Source organism: Manis javanica, chromosome 16 (genome assembly GCF_040802235.1).
Source record: "Manis javanica isolate MJ-LG chromosome 16, MJ_LKY, whole genome shotgun sequence".
Classification (NCBI taxonomy): Eukaryota; Metazoa; Chordata; class Mammalia; order Pholidota; family Manidae; genus Manis; species Manis javanica.
This window is the reverse complement of record NC_133171.1, coordinates 16,020,785-16,043,035: the sequence shown is the minus strand read 5'-3', so window position 1 is coordinate 16,043,035 and position 22,251 is coordinate 16,020,785. Positions and strand designations below refer to the sequence as shown.

General features: G+C 42.7%; 1 protein-coding gene across 4 annotated transcripts in view; it reads left to right on the top strand.

Moving 5' to 3' along the window:
* LOC108389730 (uncharacterized) overlaps positions 1-22,251 on the top strand; it is a 603,223-nt gene that overhangs the window by 546,060 nt on the left and 34,912 nt on the right. For 2 of the 4 annotated variants that reach the window (XR_012126342.1, XR_012126340.1), the window contains exon 9: positions 915-3,516. The exons of the other annotated variants lie outside the window; for them this stretch is intronic. The gene's annotated coding sequence lies outside the window, so the exon portion shown is untranslated. Of the gene's footprint in view, positions 1-914; positions 3,517-22,251 lie in introns of those variants that run through there. 4 annotated transcript variants of the gene reach the window in all.

Sequence of the window (22,251 nt, the reverse complement as noted above, 5' to 3'; positions counted from 1 at the left end):
CATTTGATCAATAAATATGAGAGATGCCCTCTCAAAAAAAAAAAAAAAAAGATGTGAGATGGCTGAAGCAGGATGCATGAATCCAAGGTTATGGGTTGTTTAGAATTTAAATAAATTATTAAGCATAGGATTTCGATTATGGGAATGAAAGTAGGTAGTTGGAGTGTAGAAGATGACGTTTGGAGGAAACAAAGTCAAGGAAAAAGCTGACAGATCAGAAGGCTCATTCACATGGATACGCAGGTCACCAGGAGTGTGGATGGGGGTGTGCTAGAAAGAGGGACAGTGGCCCCACCCCAGATACTGGCAGGGAATCGGGATGCATGACCGCCGGAAGGAGGAGCATCATGGGATTCGAGGCTGGGACTTCAGGAAGGAGGGACAGTGATCTCTGTGCGACAGTACTGCATGGTAAGGGAGACACCAGGACCGTGGAATGAGAGCTGTGATGGAACAGGGAAAGAAAGAGCCGTTTCTGGGAGTGAAGGGGAGGGCTTGGGTGTGAGAGTTTGGTCCTGTCCAGTAAGAGGATGACATTCAGAACACTGGCAGGGACAGGAGGAAACTTGGCTGATGGAAGATCGTGCCCTCCAGAGGGCATGGCGGAAGCATTTCAGGAATCAGGAAGGAACAGGAGCTGGATCAGAAAAGGTAGATAAAAAGGTAGGCAGCAAGCCCTGGGGGACACGGAATGACCTGGGAGTGCTGGGCTTCTTGTGGGACCAACGTGAGCAGGAACTAGGGTCCTGATGGCCTCTAGACAGATGACAGTGGGGAATTTGTAGGCATTTGAGGGAAGGCAGAGTGAGGTTCAGCAGGAGCGTCCTGGGGCTCCCACGTAAAGGGACTGTGGCCAGTGGAAGGTGGGCACTCTTTGGGTTGATCTACCATCTTTCTTTTCTTCTCATTTATAGAAAGAAAATGGAGACAACACTAAGCGTCCACACAGAGCAGTGAAGCCATAGAGCATTCCTCTCCGCTCCCATAAAAGCTGCACACTGCCAGGTCAATCTTTTTAAAACCAATTTTATCATGTCATTTTCCTATGTAGACTTCACTAATAGGTTACACCTTGATTATGTTCCTTGTTCCTTTACTTGGTATTTAAGACTTTCTCTAAAATGTCTCTTCACTACTTTTTGTTTCTTATTATTTCGGTCTTTCATTTATTATTTATTTTTTTAGCACTTGGTGCAGACACTGGGGACACGCGTGATGAATGTGCGTCACTGCCACCCTCCGGATAGTCTTTCTACTGTCTTGGACCACTCGCGATTCCTGACCTCTGTCTGCATCGCCTGCTGAAGAAAGCTTATATATACTCAAGTTTTAGCACTTGCTTACAAGTTTTCCTGTCAGAACGTTTAAGGAATTAGGAAGTTCCTGTTCTTTATCTGTAATTTACTTATGCTTCAATGGCCAGCTCACATTCAGACGCTTTTTCCAGAGCATTTTAGTCACAGGAATACCTTCCTTTCTGAACATAAAACATGCTGTTTCTGTCTGCAGAACAAAGCCTCACACTAAGCATTTGTTACAAATATTTGATGTTCCATGAGTAACACTCGTTCGTGCACCAGAAACTAATCCCTAGAGAACCTGAGGCGGGGTTGCCAACAGTAGTGCATTCTATTCTTTCTTTCTTTTATCCTCTCATTCGTAATGCACCTGCAGATCAAGACACACCTACTGATGAAAACGCTGTGACGCAGCAGATCTCTTTGCCACACGGCTTCTTTTATGTCAAGATGTCTTTGGGCTCCTCTACCAGACAAACATCTTTTTCAAAGTCGGTTAAAATTCATTTTAATGAAAAGCAAAATTGACGTATCCCTGTAAGTAATGTTATTGAGGCATATTTAACATTAACATGGCAGAAAGTTTCCATTTGGAAATGAATTTGCTTAAAAATGTCCTGTATTAGTTACTCATGGCTGCTGTAACAAATTACCACAAACTTGGTGGCTTCAACCATACAAATTTATTATCTTATAATTCCCAGTCCTGAGATCTGAAGTGGGTCTCTGCGGGTCAAATTAAGGTGTTGGCATCCCTTTCTGGAGGCTTTACAGGAGAATCCACTTTCTCACCTTTTCCAGCTTCTGGAAGCTGCCCCCTTTCTTCGGCTTGTGGCCCCTTTCCGTGCTCCGCCTCTCCTGCCCGTGTTTAAGCAACTCCTGATTACATTGGGCCAACCTGGTTAATGCAGGGTGATCTCCCATCTTAAGGTCAGCTGAGTAGCAGCATTTATGCCACCATGACCTTAATTCCTCTCTGCCATGTGACTTAATGCAGCCACAGGTCTCAGAGATTAGAATGTGGACATCTTTGAGGGCCATCACCCTGCCTGCACATGCCCTTGTGGAAATAGGCATCAGACATCAGCATCCTAGATGTGTCCAGGCCTCTGCAGCTTGGTTATCATGTTGCTCGTCAGTCAACCTGATGCCTCTGCATTTTGAGGTGGGGGTGCAGGTCAAAAAAGTCACCTCCAGCCAGCATTTGCTCATGATTGCTGTAGAGTGAATATCATTTAGACTTGAAACATGCAATATAAAATCCTGCAGGCCTGGTTTTGGGAAACCTATGGTGCTGTCACAAAGCGTATGGCATTTGTCTGGATAGAAGAACTGAAAAGAGTGTAGCAGAAAGCAAGCTTGGGGGAATTATACAAAAAGAAGTGAAGGGTAAACTTGGCAGTGAGATACGTTGTATTTTGGGTTACCTATTGGAAACAGCTCATTCTCTCTTAATGAAAAAGTTATGTCCTTTCTGTTCCGTCGAATAGAGCTGGGTATTTGTGTGAAATTAGAAACAGTACCATCTTGCTATAGATACAGAACATGTGATTATAATTTGCCTCATCTGCCCGAATTTCAGGGCATGGTGTCCACATTTCAGAGAGGGGTGTGTGTTGCGTGGCTCCGCCAGGCCTTGAGCCACATGTCCCCAAGGAGAAAAGATTTAAACAAAAGGAAAAGCACTGGATGGCTGAAGTGAAGGGGACACCAGGTCAGGAAAACTGCACATACAAGAGATACTGCAAGGCAGACGGTTGTTGGTATTTTTTTAATTAAATGAAATTGTTCCCCAGAGAAAAGGGTAGCTGGAAAGTTCTTCTAGTAAAACAGAAACTGAACATCCAGATGAATATCTACTAAGTTTACTCTACACAGAATTAGCTAGAATCTATTAAACATTAATATATTAATTATTAAAATAAAACTATGTTTAAAATAATTTGGAATTTCTGTGGTGAGTTTATTTAAGGATAACCAAATCTATACACATCTTTCCTAAGATGTACATATTAGGAATGGGGACAGTTTTGTCCTATCTGTACTTTTTTCATGCCAGAAAAGAGAAAGTTATACACACATAAAATTTTCATTGCAACTTTATTTCCTTTGGCATTTTTCCTTACAGACATTTTCCTTCACTATTTCTTTCCAAAATTTATGAGACCATTTTTCCAATCCACAATAGAAAGTTAAATGTACAGAATATCATCTTCTTTTCTTGCTTAAGGTTTTATTTGTTATATGTCCATCAAGCATTAGGGGAACACATGTTGTTTAACAACAGAATTCTTTTCAAACCTGTCCTGGCATCTAAATTGAAGGTGTGCCTTTGGAGAACATATCTTAGCATTTCCAAGATTATTGATCTTCATTTCACTTTTGAAAACAGAGGTTAATTTGAAAATCATGGCATTGTGGAATTGAAATGCAGACTTAAAATTTGTGCAGAAACCATCTCTTTCTCAGTTGCTGATTTGACGTATTCATTTTCACCAGCTTGGATGCAGTTTGACCCGTTCCCCTCGCCCTGGCAGCAATTCTAGATTCCATAAAATCGATTGTGATCTTAACACGTTGTTCTTCTTTCTGACGGTACTTTCAGCCTCAGCATCTTCGAGAGCACATTCTGTGCCCTGTGCTATCGCACCCAGTCCTGTGAGGAGTGGAGACGCCAGGCTCACCGCCTGCATTTTGTTCCTTAGTGACAGGCCCATAAAACTGCAGAGCTAGAAGGAGCCTTAGAGTTGGGGGAGCTCTGGGAGACCTCTGAGCCTCCCCCTCAGTCTTTACTCCACTGTGCTCCGAAAGGAGAAGGGGCTGTTTTGAACATGCATCCCAGCATAACTGCCCAGTTAGCCAGGGGCTGTCTGTCCTGGAAGCCACAGAGAGGTGCACGGGGGAAACTGCCTGGGTTTCTGCTGGTCACATCTGTGCCCAGGGCCAAAGGTGCCTGTCTTTCTCCATCAACGAGAATCAGTCACCTCCGGCCAGCATTTGCTCATGATTGCTGTAGAGTGAATATCATTTAGACTTGAAACATGCAATATAAAATCCTGCAGGCCTGGTTTTGGGAGACCAGAGCAAATGCTGATGGTCTGTTAGTGATTAGCATGTGCATGCAAGCACATTACAATATGTAGTGTAATTAATATATGCTTAAAATCAAATTATATTATACATAAAATATTCCAAATTTTGGTTCAGGTGATACGCATTTTCAAATAGCTGCTTTGCTCCAAATTGGCATCAAGGGGAGGCAAATATGAAAGGAGACTATTAAATAGATAGTTAAGGCTTAAAGACACGATGCTATCTCCTTGGACCAGGAATGAAGTCGAAGTGTGAAAGTGTGAGGACTTGGAGGGGAGGGCCTGCTGGCAGCAGGGCCCAGAGGTAGGCAGTCGCCCCATGAAGTCCAGCTCAGGTGGAGCCTGAAAGTGCTGAGAAGAAAGGGTCCCAGGGTGTGGCTCGCAGGGTCCGATAGGAGCATTGGGTCTCAAAGAGTCACTTATTCCATCCCAAATGTATGTGACAGGCTGTAGTAAACGGCGTGTGGACCACGTCTCTGGATGATGGAGCTGGCCTCAGTGACCAGGAATGTAACCAATCTGTGATATCCTCAACCTCACTGCCAGGCAGGGGTATCAGCATTCTAAAACCTGCTTCTGGAACAGGGTCCACACGGTACATATGCACAGAGATATCTTAAAAAGCAATAGTAGGATCAACAAAACCAAGAACTCGCAGGAAGCAAAGTGAAATCCGGATGAGGATGTAAAAGACTGGGACAACTGCACGGAAGGCTTTTTCCGACAGACCTGATCCAGTGGGCATGTGAAACTCACAACAGCTACTCTGCAGAAAGAAGATGCCAGCCTTTCTGAGAACACAAGGGCCTTTGCAGATACCAGCCACCTGCCGACTCACAAAGAACGTCTCTACAAATTTCTGTGTCATGCAATCTAATGTGGTAAATTCACAATAGAAATTTTTCTCATCTTTTTAACCTTATGTTACTGAATAAACTATCTTGCGAGGCTCCAGTTTCTTGTGTCTGAGGGATCGTTCAAGGCTGTGGCGGTGGTGGGTTGAGGTATGGGACGTGGAGATCCACTTAGGGAGCTATTGAATCACTCCAGTTCCAAAGAGGGATTTACACCCAGTGTGATAGGAGAAACGTAGCTTGGCACAGCAGAGGGAGGACCTGGGGCTGAATCACGCAAACCTACGTAACTTGGACCAACTTACAAACATTTTTGAAACTCATTGGCCTCATGTGTGGAACAAGGATAAAGATCCTATTTTGCAGAGTGGCTGTAGGACCAGAGATGATAGATGTAGATACCTTTTCAGTTCCTAGCACGTAGTTTCTCCTCACCAAATGTTAGGTTGGTGCCAGTAGGGAAGGGAATGTATGAAGTGTCTGTATGAAAAATAAAATGAAAATTACTTGGTAATTGACTCTGTTTTTGAAGGGCAGAAGATGGAATGACAATTCCAGGGGCTGCAGCAATGTTGTATTTGAATAAGAGTTGAATTAAAAATATGTTTTCTACATAGTTCCAAACTTCTAGGTGTTTGTGAATGTCTAGATAATTAACTGATTATTTTTAACTTTTATTCACACATTTGGAACCACATCAATAGCCTACAAGTCAACCTGACAGTTATGAGTCCTATTTGGACCACAGTTAATGACATCTTACAAGATATAAAAATAAATTTGATGCACCTAAAATTTAAAATCTGCCTCAGAATTTATTTAGTGCTTTAGGTCCCTTTATAATTGGCACATGTACTTTCTCTTGAATCCAGTGTAAATTTTGCTAAATTGTAATTCACTTCACTATTAGTAAAATAAAGCTTTATCTGAAATCCAATCTTCATGTTATTTTCAGTTTTAAGTAATTCACAATATAAAATTATGAGTACTTTAAAACATCAGTCACTTCTAAAATAAAAAATCAAAAGATTTACTATTTTATTTAAAATCCTTCTCATTGAAATAAGTTTATGATAATCTCTGACTTGTACATGGCTAGAACAGAGATGATTTTAAAAATTTACTTCTAATTGACAGCCATGAGTGGAAAATTTATGAACCATGAACAGAAATACAAAATATATAAGATGTTATAAGTACCCATATATTCAAATACTATGTATCACTACATAAGTAGGGCCATTGAAAGATGGAAAATCAATCAATGAATCAAACAAATACATAAGTAAGATCAAAAGGGAAGTGTGGAAGAAAGATGAAAAGAAACAGATATGAAATAAACAGCTGTTAAAAGGGAAGCAGAGATACACTCAGACAGAGCCCTCTGGGAAGGTATTGTGCTGTTAACTCACACATATACATGACTTCTCTCCTCATCTGAATGTCTTACCTGTATCTGCTACTGTCCTTTCTAGATGCAGAAAGGATGATGTCCTGTCTTCATTTAAGGAAATGGCTTCTTCGTTCATTCACATCACCTTCCTTCGGTTTATGAATTACCAAAATATTTCCTGCTCCTAATACCTCCAGCATCTTCTAGAAATCTCAGTTTTGAGATGCATTATGCCCCTTACACTATGGAATGTTTTCAGTGAGCTCACCACATCTGTTACTTCCACTTCCCTGATGTGGCCACTTCTCAGTTCCACCAATGCTCGATTTTTGCTAAACAATGATCTGACCAATGAATTCAACGGTCTTACTAATTCTTTCCTTTGTTTCCTCTTTGCCTTTTAATAATACAAATATTGTGGTTTAAGATAATAACATAATGTTGTTTAAGAGCTCTTCATCTAGGTTTTGTAAAATCACAAAATCTCGGTTCTCCACCTAACCACTCCCGCCTCCCCACGTCATCGCCTCTTCCACAGGCTCGTCCCCTGCCCCCCCTTACCCCCCGCCTCCCTGCCTACCACAGACCTCATGACTCTCCTGTCTTATCTGTTACCTGCTCCGTTGCAGAGATCATCTACTTTCTCAGATTTTGATGATCACTTTCAGTGTAAGGAGCTCCAAAGACCTAAATTTGGCCCTTTAATCTGCCTGCAGGACCCCTGTTGATGACTGTGTTTTCCCACCTGGGAGGGGGAGGGCCCTGCCCCCAAAGGTGACATCCCTGGGAGCAGACGCCTCGTCTGCCTCTGCAGCATGGTGACATTCCTAACTTCCGATTTGCTGCTGTGCTTCATTCTGATTCTGCCAGTCTTTGGACCAATTTCTCTGATTAGGTACCAAGAATAAACTGGATTTCCTCTTAATTGTATTTGTAGAATACTTTAAAACATATATTGCATTTTTATTATTATCACCTTAATTCAGGTCTTTTCTCAATCATGTAGAGCTGAGTTGACTGCTTGGCTGGTCTCCCCATGAGGACTCTTGTCAGACCGGTTCTCCGACACCTGTCACATCACCTCCTGTGAGTTTTCACAGGATCACACACCTTCTCTCATTCCAGGGTCCGGGGCTTTCTATTCACTCGCCAGCAGGCCTACCTGGGAGTGTTGTGCCCAGCGTGAACCGGGAGTGACTTGACCTCGCCACTCAGTGCCTCGTTCCCACTGTTTCTCCCCAGAAGCTCCTCCCTCATCCTCTCTGCCCACTGAAATGCTTCATGTAAGGCCAGCTTAACCAGGCTCACCCTTCCTTCCCGATGTCCTTCCTGGCCATCTTACCCCTTCTCTGCTGAGCGTCTCCCGGACACACCATCACGGGTTGTCTGCCTGGACCGACACACCCGAGGTGACTTCGCGAGGCGACCTACACAAATCTTTGAGGTGACATCACCGACCATGACCTGCTTCTCCAGCTGCATCATCACCTCTCTGTAGATTTCCTCTCTCAAGGCTCAGTTGCTCATTCTCATGCCTTCCATGTTTCAAAAAATGCCATGTTCAATTCTTAGCGTTTGGAAGACTGATACCACTCCTCTTACATCACTAGTTCAAAAGGATTAAACTAAGTACCATTGAGGTAAGCCAGCTGATTTTCCACCAGCCGCTACCTGATTTATTTTTTTTTCCAACAAGAGCCATTTTGTAGGCCGACTGACCTAGTTTAGATGACACACATCTTGGACCACCTGGGAGAGTCTCTCTTTATGCCTGTTGTCCTGGAGTAATTATTAACAGCACTCCCTTTCACTCTCAGAAGTGTCCTCATTTTGATGATAAATTGATGGTTATTTTACCATTAATGACTTGTGAAAATGCATTTTTTTCTATTAGAAGCTAAAAAGAAACAGTGTAATATTTTAATTATGTGTCATTTAATACTCCCCTCCTATAAAAGCCCACAAGCGTTTTCATAATGAGCTGAATTCTGTGATTTGAGCAGAAAATGTGTTTGCTCTGAGATGGCTTCACACTGTTCGCAAGTCCATCTTCAATGATATGCAGTGACGTGTGAGGTTGGGCCGAGGTTTATGAATTTGCAATAGGTGCTATACTGGGAGGACTACAGCAGGAATTTGTAGACAGCCAAGAAAAACCACAGAAAGAGCTTTCAAAGAACAAGGTACCAGCTAGCCTGCCCTTGACCTGAGCTGTTGCCAGCTGATAAAAGGAAGTAGGTTCTAACTTCGACTGAGTTCAAACAGGGCACATGAGGACACCCTGTTGAGCAGAAGGCAGAGACAGCTGAACTCAGGGACCTATGGGAAGAAGAAAGAGCCATACCTCGCGTGCTGTCCCGAAGAGTTTGTCTGCATTGGTGGAAAGAATCAAGAAAGTGTTTGTTTATTTCCTCTGAGACATCATGGCCCTTAAGAAAGTTGTGGGCAGTGTTCCAGCTTTACTGCATAAATCTGGGCTCTCAGATTCCAGCAGGGATTTGCTGTCAAAGGTTTGGTTCTGATTCATGGCAAATTTTCACATCATTTATAGGGAACTTTCAGGGTAACTCAGAACATACAGAATCAGGGAGTTGAAAAAAGCATGTTTTCAAATCTTAAAAGAAAAAAGAATCATTTTAACATCTCCTCTTATTTGTATATAAACATCAGCCCACGTACTTCTGCCCTCCTAGACAGGTCTTCGTGGCTCGTATTCCAAATGCAGTTGATTTGTGATGGTTTATTTCGTCTGTAAAAAAATTGCAGCCCCACTACATAAAATCTTGCAGATACTTTATGATGGTTTTTGGAGATTGGTCTCCTTCAAACTGCGGTTGCTTTGTCCATGAGCATGCCCCACGTGGACCACACATCTCAGCCCTCCATGGCCATGCGCCCGGCAGATGCCAGTGGGCAGGTGGGCACTTGCATTCACACTGCTGCCTAGAAAGTGGTCAACTCTGGTCTGGAGCAGCAGGACCTCAGGTTCGTTTGTCTTGCCGGAGTTCAAAAGGGCACCTGAGCTGTAGTCCTGTCCATGCTGTAAGGCGATTCTGCCGGGCCTCTGGAGTGTGGGCTCGTCTCTGGGCAAGCATATGCCGGCAGGGGTGGGGGGCTCCAGGGAAGGAGCTGAGACTGGAGGGGATGGGAAAATGAAACTTGAAGGTATTAATTTTTAAACTCCCCAACCAGTTGCTGTACCTGTCACTTTAGGCTTCTAAATATCATTAGTGTTGACAGAGACAAATGACACATCCTAACTGAGGGCTCACGCCTGCAGCCCAACACCACTGGCTTCTCTGTCAGCCCTCACAGAGGGCCTCGCTCCCCATGTCTGCCGTTCTGAGTGGCAGAGGTGAACATGCCCCTGGAACAGGGCAGTGGAACCACAAGCCAGTGGCCGGAGAAAACCCTTCCTCTCTCTCTGTTCTTGGCTGACCTTCAGCCCCTCTCGTGCAGGCTCTGACTTCCTATACATTCAGGTAGTTCCACCTTTGCAAGATCCATACAATAAAAACAGAAGAGATGAGAGTGAGTGAGGACAAGAGGAACAAAAATAGAAAAGACGAGGGTGTGGCAGGAGAGAAAAAACCAAGAGAACAAATACTTGAGTTCATTTAAATAAAATCTCATGACTTTTAAGTCTTCAGATCATTTTTCTGCTCACATATTGCACCCTTTCAATTTAATCAGTTGTTGAAAAGCAATAGCTTTGTGTCAACATCATGGCCATACATACAGTTGTATGAATATAAAATCCACTCACACTAATGAATCTGAGTTATCTGTTATGACTTTAACTAAATCTCTTCTTATATGAGATCAAAAGGGTTCAAGGGCTATATTCTATCTACCATTCCTTATAAGTACAGACCTACATATGCTTAGCACCACGATACATAATATATGCATATACAACTAGTCTTACTTGGTAGGCAGTGGACAGATGTTCAGTAACTGCTCATTTCCCTCTTTAGTAAGTGAGATTATTTTCACAATCCATGAATATTTGTTTGATTAGTTTAATGTGTGTGTGTGTGTGTGTATCTCCTAATATGTTTTATTTGAAAACTTGCAATATTTTTAAAACACAGAACCATGTATTCGTTAATGACTGTAATTATTGGGCTTTTTCCATAAGCTATTCTGTAGGTGTTTGGGGGAGGCAATAGTGACTGAGAACATTTATTTGGCTCAGAGTTTCAGACATAATTGTACCATTTATTGAGTATGTGATCTTGATAAAAATCATTTAAACTACAATTCAGTAAGGAAAAAAATGAGCGATTCCATAGAAAAGTGGGCAGTTATCTTGATGAGGATGTCCCTAAAGAGGCTATTTCCACATGGCCCCTAACCATCGGGAAAGCCGAGGTGGAGTCGTTACGAAATACCACCCAGTAGCGGGGAGACGGCTACCACGAGAAAGCCTGCCACCACTTTCCCAGTGATGCTCAAGAATTTCTTGTGGGATCTGTAATTGGTGTAACCTCTTTGGAAATCAGCTTTCCCTTTTCTGGTGAAGCTATAGATCAGCATTTCCGTATAATACAACAATTTCAGTCCTAGGGGTATGTCCTGGAGGAGTGTATTCACACATGTACCAGAAAACAGGAATACAAAACTTGTAAAAGAGTTTCCAAAACAATCACAAAAGTAAAAACAACCCTAATATCATCCGTAGGGGAATGGATAATTGATGAATTGTTGAAAATGACCAAACTGCAGGTTCTAAACACCACCATCAACAGGTTTTAATCGACATAAAGTTGATCCACTGAAACAAGACCTGAAGGAATAAATACTGGATGATTTTGATTATAGAAAGTCCTTACTGAATTGTAAATGGAGGGGTATTTAAGTAGTAAAGCGATACAATGATTAGTATGGAAGGCAGGGTAGCAGTTATATTTAAGGAGGAGGAAGGGGATAGGATTGGGACATTCATAAAATTCATAAAATTTCTAGGGGCTGGTAATAGTTTCTTTGTTTGACAAGGGTGCTCCTCACCTGAATATTTGTATCCTGTACACTTTTCCTCATATGGTTGTTTTCCCAATAAGATTAAATCTTTAAAATGCAGTACTTTTAGCTCACTACCTCCTTCTACTAAGTCTCCCAAGAAAGCAACTCATGGCGTCACAAGCAAAACTATTTGGCCTTTCTTGAATCTGTTCAGGCATGTGCAGGCTTTAACTTCATCTCCTTAGTGATGTTTTTGTCCCATTTTTTTACGCCAGTGTCCTTAGATTAAAATTAGGGGTTTGGGATCAGAACTTTAAAATGATTATTTTAGCCTGTTGTGTTTGCAAAGTAAACATATCAGTTAGGAGAAAAGTCTTTCTTGTCTGGTAGTTTGGGCTTGGTTAAGATGGGTGCCTATGAGTCTTATCCGCATTTGGGTTGCCCATCTTCTTTAGCATCTCCCACATGGTTTCTTGCATATTTGCTCCACATCCCAGAGTTAAAATAAGCCATCTTCTGTGGGAACCATGCAGAATTTCTGAGGATCCATAATCATGTGCCCCATGTCCTGCACCTCACCTTGTGTACTCTGGAAAGATGAGGCATTTGTAGAAAATTGGGCTACCCTAGAATGAAATTCTGGGCCCTTACCAATCGATAGTTCATATTCAACCTTAGGAAAGTCTGGGGATTTCTTAAACATACATTTGCCCGGAGTATCATCTATTATGTTTGGAAATGAAAATTCAGGACATGCCTAAGGTTAGACTTGGTCTGAAAGAACTAAGAGTTCAAAGACGGATGGGTCCTTGGATGGAAATCCCCAGGCTGGAAGAACAGAATCAATAGCCCCCATTTCATTTCACCCCACCAAGAAGCTCTTCCTGTTTCACCATCAAACCATCAAGGAGGAATGTACTTGAAAGAGGAGTGTATCCCGCTGATCCCGGTGAGGAGGTGTGGGACAGAGAAGAGACTGTCAGATGCTAGTCAGTCTTCACCTGTACTCTTACCCATCTCCGTACCCCAGTGGGGTCTTCCGCTGTCTGCATGACTCCCAAGGGTGGACCTTCAGTCAGATGCAAGGGCGGTGGTCCCAGGAAGGGGAAAGCAGGCCTGCAGCGTCCTGTGTTTCACCTCCGAGTAGCACCAGCTGCCTTCCTCCTCTGGTCACAGTGCAGAGCAGCCTCCAGGGACTCCCAAGATTTTGTTTCCTTCCTGGGCTTCATTACTACCATTCTTGTCATTTCCTGCAGTACATGTTTTATACTCTGCATATTTTCAAGGTGTTTTTGTTTGGTTTGTTTTCGGGGATGGTGGCCCAGAAAGAATCCCAGTTCAGGGAGATGGAGGCCTGAGGTAGCCCGTCTGCATGGGTGTGTGTGGCCATGATGAACAGATGCTGAAGTGGGCAGGTCCTGGAAAGCTGTAGAACTCATTACAGGGAAATTCCATGGTAGGTTGTAAATGTGGATCAAGCCAGAATCTGAAGGCAGGGTGACCAGAGAGAATCAAAGCCAAGAAACCAGGTTCAAAAAATGACAAAAGTAGGAAGGAAGGTCAAGAAGGGCAGATTATATGGACAAAACAATCCTCATGAGTTGGGGGCTTGATACCATTAGCATTTCATCCAGTTTAGAGATACTGTTGCTTAGTAGAGTGTAACTATTCACGAAATTCTGTTACAGAACTTTAAAAAAAAGTAGTTCTGAGTATTTCCCACCTTCAACATTATGAAGCACCTATTTTTGTGTCATATGGCCTCTTCTAGGCTAATGGGGACGTGACAGACAAGGTCACTGCCCATGGGGAGCTAGTGATGGAGAAGGACAAGTAAGGATGTGTAATAACATACAGACTCGTGTGCACCAAATTCAAGTTGATTGGACTCAGAGCACAGGTGAAGGATTGGGTTTTGTACAATGACAGGAAATCTTCTTCTACTGTAAAACGACAAAAATAAGGAATTGGTGACAGGAAGCAGGGGGCATTGATGTTGCCTAGGGAAGAAACTGACAAGATCGCCTCCTGTGAGTGAGGAGGTGGCAAAAAATTAAGGTCTGAGGAGGATGTTAAAGGTTTAAAACAGCAAAGAAAATAAAGGGAGAGATGAATATGGAAATACAGACAGTCTGACAACAAAGACCAGCTGGAGTTAGAAATCATGAATTTACACTGGACCAATATGGGTAATCTTGTGATATTTTTTAGCCATTTGCAACCATCTAGGCTAGATTCATCTATGCCTGAGGTTGTTGAGAGGGTCTGAATGAAAGAAAATTGAGGAAGATTTGGGGCAAGAGATTTACCTGGATTGTTGCAAAATTAAGTGTTGACGCCATATCGACACCTTCTGTTAAATACATCTTAGCAACCAATGATGGCGTGTCCGAGATGGAAGAACAGCCCTATGCCACCGGACATTAATTTTGCTCTGTAAAAACGACTTCACTGAGAAATAAAAAGAAAATTGTGTGCAAGATAGATACCTGGAAGGTTTTGTGACACTATTTTTGGTTTCACAGTGCACAAAGATATTTAAAAGTGCTACAAAATTGGATAATTTGAGAAGTGGTTTCTAGACAAAATCTGACCTTTTTAGTGATGAACCGGCCTGAAAATAAAGAAGGCTCAGATGGGATGATGACTTAAACACTGCCCATTAATGCGCAGAGAAGTAGCTGCCAAGATAGTTAAAGAGGAGCTAAAAAACAAGGTGCTAACATAATCTGTGGCTAATTGTCTCTTCTCAGAAAACACACTTTAAGACCAAAGCAAACACAGACAGTAAACATAGTAAGTCTGGTTTCTATGTTTTTAGCCTTTGTGTATTACTAGTAGGTAGAGAACATGCTATAATTCCTGTCCCTTCAGGTTAAAAGCAGAACATTGTCAGTCCTGGTGATCTGGGTGGATAAAGATGTGCTACTGTTAGTGGAGATCCGGAGGGGCCTCCCCAGCGGGCAGTGCCAACCCTGGGAGCCGGCAGAGCAGTGAGTTCTCGGAGAAGCTCTCACTCCGTCTCTGGAAGTTCCTGGGTGTGGACATCCGCAGAGTCACTTTATTTTATTTTCAGTATGGTAGCTCAGCAGGGAGAAATTCCCAGAGACTAAAGTCAGAACATGTGCTTGAAACAGATACAATTTTCTCTTGAAGAAGGTTTCACTTCCTCGGCCTCAATTTCTTCAAAGGTCAAGCAAAGTGCTACCCAATACATCCTATAAGTCCTTTCAGTTCAATATCATGTTCGTTTTGAAGATATTTTGTGGATTGTACATATTCTCTCTCAACAGTGACTGGTCCAGCTTTTCATTGTAAAGAAAGCAAATTATTCTAGCATTTTTAAGAGGGTGAGCTGACAGCTCTGTGGAGGGGGAGAGGGAGCAGAAGACATAAAGCTCTGGTGTGTGTGCTGACTCCGTCGGACGTTGTGACCGTCGTGTCCACACTAGCGGCATGGGGGTGGTCCTGAGCCTTCCCGTGGCTGGATCACGATGCAGGCACACGTACAAAACACCGCTGATTGAACAGCACAGTAAGGCCACAGAGAACTATAAAAATACAAGAGATTGGCGCTCTGTGCCAATTCGATCGCATGCCATCATTAACCTCGAGGAGCCGAGGGGCTTTGTAGCTGTGCAGGGGTTAGGAGCCCAGTATTTATAGGTCCACCAGGAAAATTGGATTATATGTAGTAGATCTGTTAGGCCAATTCTCCACCAAATTAATCTTTTCATAAAAGCAGTCCCGGCTAATATCCCTGAAGCTTTATTCGGATGATGTTACAGGTTGGTACTAAACTTCACTTGGATGAGAAAATGTGCAAGAACAGCCAAGACAGTTTTGACAGAGAGAAGTGGTTGGAGGCAACGGCAGGTTTGTGTCAATGATAACAAAACATGTCAAAGAATGGACCGAATTAGATTTCTGTCATTTTGGCATGAGAATCGTCAAAAAGGTCATTAATATTGAGTTGGAGAATCTACTCAACTTGCTAATTTAGAACATTGAAATGGGAGCAACCTGAAATATTCTACAGCCTAGTGACAAGTCATTGTCCTTTTTTATTAAAAAGTCATAATCCTGATTGGCATTCACAAAATTCACAATGTAAAAGCACAACACTATAAATATCATACATAGGATGAAATGTAGAAGAATTTGCTCACAAACGATCTGTGTTGGGATATGTTCTTTGTCAAGATACAGATGCAAAAGCCATGAAGAAAAAAAAATAATGAAATGCTGAAGACTCTACAAATAAAGCTAAAAGATGTAGGACAGATATTAGAAATTCAGAAAAGATGGAGGAGAAGAGGAAGGGATGGAGGGAGGGGGCAAAGGATATGATCAGCACGTCACATAAGAGGAAGTTGTCTCTGTATACATTGAATGTATTGTGTGCATTTATATATTTATATTTACATATTTTTACAGTTGGCACATATTTTTATGTGTCACAGATGTGTTCATATATTATGAATATGGCCTGTTGTTGAGGGCGGGTGTGTATCTAACTTGCCCAAGTGATTGGACCATTGAGGACAAGAGAAATCAATAGCAGTGGACAGCTGAGCCTCACAGCAGGTCTCGGACTGGAGGAAGCGTCACTGAGGTTGGAGAATTGGGTTTAAACATAACAAGGTCTGAAAATGTGAGGCAGCATCTTTGGAGTTTGTCCGCGTGGCATGACTTCCCTGTACCTCGGCTGAGAAGGCTAAAAAGGTGACATCTTAAACCAGTACCTCAAACTGAGTATGGGGATAGACGATGAGAGGAACCCTGAAGTCACTGATATTTACTGACTGTCTTCGCAGAGCTCCAGGGCAGAGGGAAACTGCTCTCTGCTTTCTAAGGATGTCCTGGTGTCCGGTGAACATAAGCGGAGCAGGGCCGGTGCAATTTTACTTATGTTTTTAGCTTTAACTGGAACCAAAAGGTTTTGTGGGAGAGACAGGCAAGTAGAACAGGGAAAATGGTCACATGTGATTTTACATTCTCTCTGCAGTGGACTTTATGCTATTTTATTTCTGGGAATGCAAAGGGACGTCAAATAAAAGCAAATTGAGTTTCCAATGATGTGGCTGATTTACCTGAGCATTTAATTACTTTCCAGCATTCTGTTTAGATTACGTGATTTAAAAAAATGCCGTCATATGTCAAGGTAGACTCATCTTTCATCTGCTCCTATTCCTAGCCATTTGAAGCTGTATTTATAGATATTTATGTGAAAATAGCACATTTAGTCATACTTCAGCCTTGCCAAAGAACAGTTCATGGATTTTACTGAGTTTGTTTCAGGTCTGAATTTATATGAAGGGCTCACGGTGGTCTTGTGTATACGTTTTGTTTTGCTTTAAATGTAATTAGATTTCATTATGTGCCCAATAAACATTTTATTGAGGGTTTCACAATGTGTACAGCCACACAGTATCTTAGCAGCCAAAACATTTGTTGGACTTCAGTTCCTTCAGTCCTATTAGTTGTGGGAAATGGAGTGTTTGCCAAATGGAAGGACAGTCCGCTTGCGGCTGAGAGAAGGCAGCCTGGGGGGGCCTCCGCTCCCGCGGCTGGGGCCCTGTGCCTGGGGTACCCTGCCCGTCCCGTCGGCCCCAAGGGCCACCTGGAGGCAGGCTGTCGGAGAGGGCCCCCCGTGCGGCTGTTCTGCCCGCCCAGAGCTAACCTTTCCGGGTGGGAGCCTCCGGCGGGAAGGGTGGGCCGGTGCCCAGAGTGACCCAGCCCCGGGGCTCGGGGGGAAGCTTTCGGGGACCCCGTCCTGAGCCCTTTAGCTTGCCGTCCGCACTCCTCCCGCTGCCCATGTTTCGGGAGTTGCTTCCCGCAGGCCCCCCAGTCTCCAGGCCGCTCTGCCTGTGTTCTCCTCGCCTGCGATGCCCTCCCTCGCCCCTCCCACCTCTGTGTACCCCAAGTCCTGCCCTTCTTCACAGCCTCGCTCCCCTCCCAATATTTCTAAAAGCTTCCTTTATCCCCCGGGACATCCTTCGTGGCTTGACGCTCACCGCCTTCCATCTCACCTTGTGAGATGTCACATTTGCCAAGTAGATTCTGAATAACAAACCAAGCTTGTTAAATTAAAATGAATATAGAACAGCCTCGAAGTTTCCCTTTACATTTTGTTTGGTCATGAAGCACTCCGGTTGCTGAATGGCGGCTTAGGGCTCTCTAGGCAATACGAGTTGGCAAAGGTGAGTTCCGAGTTGACAGGCCATAGGGCGCTTGGTGCCACTTTGTGGAAACGTGGTCTGTGCCCGTCCACTCTTCAGGGGCCAGCACAGAGCCTACTCTGCAGCCCCAGGAAGACCACGGGGACTCGGTTTTCATAGCGCTGCTCCGTATAGTTGCCTTTCAGATGCCCATCCGCCCCTGCCTGTGTAGACCCCCAGGCAGTGTTTTCTTCAAGAGACCTAGGTGGAGGTTTCCACCATGATCTACCTGAAGTATGCCTCCTTCACCCCCATTTCCATCTTGCTGTCCAGCCTACGAAGGTAAAGAGGCTGGACTTCAGCCATCTCGGGCCATAAGGAGAGTCACACCGCAGACTTTGGGGGGTGGAGGCCGTTTAGGGACACTGTTATACAAGGGTTTTTGGTCACCTGCAGCTGAACTTACTTTGGTAAACTCTGTAAAACTTGGTTCACTTCTGCTAAGCTGAGAGTTGTGAACTTAGTTCATTCTGAAACTGTAAGAAAACGACATGCAGTGTGACCCTCAGGTCTACTGTGTGCGTTCCGAAAGATCGCGAACAAAAGCCAGGAAAATCCTGACCTGAGCGAAGACCCAGGCGTGCTCTCTGCCCTGGCCTCTCCCAGTCCTATTTCCTCCACCATGTCTGGTTTTAGGCCATGTTACTTCTCATTTGGGTGACTGGAAACATTTCCCATCAGTCTCTCCTTGCTCAGTTCTCTGGGATACATGCTACTAATGGGGTTGCTTTTCAAAGTCTAATTTTGAATGTCCTTCTCTCTGCTGCAAGTGCAATTATTTTTCTTTTTCCATTGCTCTCTGTTTTTCAAGCTGCTTACCTGATAAGGCAACACACACTCTCAAATCAAGCTTTCTCTACCTACTTCCGTTTGCTGTTACCTTACGTAACCTGTACTTTACCAAAATCAATAATTGCTGTTTCTACAATGAGCCCAGCAAATTCCTCCTCTGCATATAGTCATTTCTGTATTATTCCTGATATCTGAAGTGCTTTCTCACATTCCCTTTGCAAGGTTTTGTTCTGCGCATCCTTACAGACTCAGCTCAAATTCTACCTCATCTTTGATGCTTTCTTTGATAATAATGATGCCCCTTAAACTACTAATAAATTAGTAAAGATAATGACAAAGTTCTTAGTAACTAGTGCAAAGCCAAAAATTGTAAATGGTTTGAAATTGTACAGTACTTTCTAGCTACAATTTTAACCCTCCAGTTTATGTATTATCATCTATCAATCAATCATCTATCTTTATCTATCCACCAACTATACGTATCTAGGTCAGAGACAAAAGCCATTCATTACTCACGACAGAGCAGCAGGAAGGCAATGCCTCGGTGTGGATGCCCCCGTGTCCCAAGTCCCACAGGAGGGTGTGGTGAGCACCATGTATTATCCCTTACACATCAAAGGAAATGAACTCGAGAGCCAGAAGCTCTGCTCTTACGTAGGGCTGCTGGTGAGGTGTCCATTCCCTCCTCCAGAGAAGGATGAGACCTGCATAGGATGTAAGCAAATGCCCCAGGGGAAGAGGCTGGAGACCCTCTGGGGGTTACTGTGGAGGGGGAATGAGCATATCTGCTTGGGGCAGGGGAGTGGGGAAGTCCTTTACCCTTGTCATCCTGGGATGTCTCTGGAGAGGGAGATGTCTCAGACTTTACTTTCCTGGAATGTCTCCTTGTGCACACATTGACACGAATGCCTTTCTCAGAGGGCTTGGACTGTGCAGAGACATGAGACGATCACAGAGAATTGTCTCCCAACAGCTACCACGTGTCAGGAACCTTATATACACAATGTCTAATCCTAACTGTAGCTCTGTAACTCACATAGTGTCATTCCAGTTCTGCAGATGAGGAGACTGGAGCTCTGAACAAGTCTCTAATGTGCCCGTAGCTATAAAATTACTAAGGGTACAGCCAGGATTCAAACTGTGGTCACCTGGCATGACAATTGACACACTTCCTTCCACAACCAGCACAGAACCACTCCCACTGAAAACAGCCTCGGGACGCTTCACGGGCGTTTATTTTATGGTGTGTGTTTTCTGTTTTCCCTGTTCCCAAGTAAGCTTCTTGAGGACAGTATCCTGTCTCACCTCCGCTACTGTGCCTCCTGAAGTGAGTAGCTTCTGCTGATTGGATCCTCACTAGGATTGTGCATATGAAGAAAAGCTGTCAAAATACATACAATGAAAAGTTGACCTACCACCTAAATAATACACGATTGTGGAAAAGAGGTCACATTAGAAAATTCAAATATAGCAACCTCTTACCTGAAATACTAATAACGAACTCAGCTATTTTTTACTCAGCTGACAATTTAGTCTGGCTGTTTATGAAAATTTGATGTCTAAAGTTTAGGGAAGGTAACTAAGAGTTGATAATAATCAATGAGGAGGAATATATAGAAAAATTGTATGAGTCAACTCCCATGAGAACTACTATTTTAATACAGGATGTCCTGAAAAATGAAATTTTTATTTCATCTTAGAACGAAACTTCTAACAAAAAAATGCTTTATGCTGAAGAGTCAAAATTAGTGGTTGAGTTATGGGTGTTTTGTCCCTCAATCTGGTTCTAGGTTCTTAAAACAGTTTATTCTAAAATGCTCATTTTCTGTTTACATAGTCCATCTTCTATTTTCAGAATTCATATCCCTGGACCACGTGTTCATAGTTCTTCCTTGCCTGAAACCGGGCTATGTCAGAACCTAATGAGCATTTTAAATAAAAACATGGGAGACTGCTAAACACCTATTGCAAATCGTCCCAACTTTGTTATTTCAGTCCTCAAGTTTTTAGTAGAATAAATATATTTGGGTGTATTTCTCCCTCTGGGCCGGGCTTCACTGCCTTCTTTTCCTCCTTATGTTAAATCATGAGTTTTTAAAACTTCTTACATTCCTACTAAATACTGGCTTTGGACACATGCCTCCTCGTGAGCTAAGAAACCTCTATTCCCAATGTATACATTTAACAAAATACATTTATGCTGTATTTTAATAAATATTAAAAGTGATATTTTAAGACAAAGGGTATTTTTAACTTTCTTTTAAAGGGTGTAACAAGAAATGTAAGTACTCATGAGTGGGAGGAAGGTTATGGTTCATTATACTTTAAACTAGTTGGGTAGTTGTTTTTCTTACTTATATACAGGATATGAAAGTGTTAGTTGTGTGTGTGATTTATTGTGAAACCTCTTTATCCAAAAAAGCCTGCTATTTTAGTAGAGTTCAGTATATTTCCTTTGGGGAAGATTAAATAAAATATGTTAACTTAGTTAAGTTTGGAGTCTGATGACGAATGAGTACATGTACTCCAATTAGGCAGGCATAGAAAATCTGTCCAGTAAAGGACTAAACTGGGAAAAAATGTTTGAAAGTACACAGGCAAAATTTTGCAGTTCGTTGCTTTAGAGTTCAGTATTACAATATGCCATTAATTTAAAATAATAAATTAAACAAGTAGAAATAAGATTCCTATATTCTGGAACATAATTCAGCTACACAGCTCTGCCCTACAATCCAAATGTACATGCAAAGACCAGATTAAATTACTACGGGGTAGTGGAACTTATTTTAGATTTGATTTTGGTGTGTGATATTCCAAAAATGGGTATCTTCAGTTAATCATGTCATTTCCATGTCAAGGTACACTCAGTACCTTTGGATAATGGAACTACATTATTCTGGAGGTGGGGAATACATCCTGACTGTGAATCTTTTAATCAGTTATGTTGCTTAAGGGGTAATTGTAAAGGGGTAATTTACCTGTCCTTGGCAGGTAAAGCTGGGAGGAGAAGCACTCAGGCATATGTATAATTGTATTGTTCAGGAGGAAAACTGGAGTTGATGGCAGGCAACTGGACACCTCAACTGTCATGTTTCTAACAGTAGAGATTTGGGATTTCCCATGAGGTATAATGCTCTCCCCTCTTACAATCCCAGAACAACCCATCTGAGGAGTGTGAAAGGTAACCAATTGCTATCAATGCTAAACTCACAAAAGGAAGAATAATGTTTTTCTATGTTGTGAATTGCAAACTTTAGAAAAACACATACAGATCATACCCAGCGACCTGGAGAGCACTCCGTGTGCCCAGCCACCTCCTTTCACCCAGCGCCGACTGCCCACACTGAGCTGTGCTCTCGGGAGATACCCAGAGCATCGTTTTCAGCCTCAAAACAGAAACTCGGTCCCCCTGCTGTGTCTCTTTGTAGAATAACTAATTTCCGCTGGACAGCAGTTCATACTGCCAGATTCTCATCTTATTACAGGGAGAATCAAACTCATTAAGAACAAAAACCTGTTAACAGTAATATGATGTAATAAAATAGTTTATCTCTTAATTATTCTTACCTTTCCTATGAGGTCTAGTCTTCTTTCCCATGGTTATAAAGCCCAACAAATCATCATCTTTAATCACTA